The sequence below is a fragment of the Gavialis gangeticus genome, unplaced genomic scaffold, assembly GCF_001723915.1.
Source record: "Gavialis gangeticus isolate Ggan-Ray unplaced genomic scaffold, GavGan_comp1, whole genome shotgun sequence".
NCBI classification, from domain to species: domain Eukaryota; kingdom Metazoa; phylum Chordata; order Crocodylia; family Gavialidae; genus Gavialis; species Gavialis gangeticus.
This window is the reverse complement of record NW_017729024.1, coordinates 49,370,178-49,371,454: the sequence shown is the minus strand read 5'-3', so window position 1 is coordinate 49,371,454 and position 1,277 is coordinate 49,370,178.

The window sequence follows — 1,277 nt, the reverse complement described above, 5'->3', positions numbered from 1 at the left end:
GGCAGGACCCTAACTTCAGCTTTTTCTGTGGCACTTGAAGCAGGAAAAATCTGGAAGAAGCACAGTGGCATGATGATCTCTGTCCCCATAAGCCCACCAGGTTCTTCGTATAAGACATGTTATAAATACAGAATCAGAATCACTGTCGTTAGAGATGGAAAAGACCTAATTTGATAATGGAGTTCATCTTCCTGGAAGCACATGAAGGACTCCTCAGATAAAAGACATATCAGATACAATGGATATTATAAGGGAGTTAGGTATATTTTTAATATGCTTACAAACCACAATGCTATTCTGCAAAGAGACTTATCAGAAAATGGATTCTGGAGTATATGCAGTGAAAGTTGGAAACAGTGCAACAGATGATCAGCAAGGCTGAATCCCTATAACCATAGATATTGATGGAGCAACATTAGCTCCCACCAGCTGAGGGTCTCACTCTAGGTCTAGTACTTCGTGCAATTATAATTGTCCAACTGCCACCCCATATGTGGACTCTGCAGTGCAGAATTAGGGTTGGTGGGCTCAGTGGAAAGATGCTGCCTCACTACAGATGTCCTTCTTCAGTGAGATGAGAAGCTCCAGTCCCAACACCAGTCCCATTTGTAGCAGCTGCTGTTCACCTAAAGGTTAAAGGTCTCCCTACATGGGTTGAAAAGAGCGGAGAGATAACATCAATGGGCTAGCAAACATTGCATCTTTTGGTTAAAAAAGGTCTAATGTCCAAGGCTACTGCATGTGCTATTACTGAGAGCACAATGTCAGCATAATGAGGTCCCTATACTATACATGTCCAACCCCCCAGCCCTTGGACACCTGGCATATGAAGAGCATAAGAGAACGAAACAGGCTCATTTATTTTACTTGGAGAAACTTAAATCATTGCAGTTTATGCCCATGAGCAGTGGAAGCTACTTGTGGAAAAGTCTGGTTTTTATACAAAAATCTTTCTGAGCAAATGTTATATGCCATAAATGTCTTATTGGAGGATTCAAGTACCATTTAAGTGTTGAATAAATCTTGTGCTGGTCAACCTGAATTACCCCACATAAGCATTACTTCCTCTTGCACTGTGATGCCTTGAAGGAGCAGTACCGTAGCAACAAATTTGGCGCTCGGGGCAAAGCCCTCAGCAGCAGCCCACCCTCACCCCAGGCACAGATCTGGGTGACACATGCCTCCCCCATACTTGTCCAGGAGTGCATGCAGTAGCAGAAGCCACCTTCCCTCTATACCCGCACTCCCCCAAACAAGTTGCTCACAGCTCTATCCCA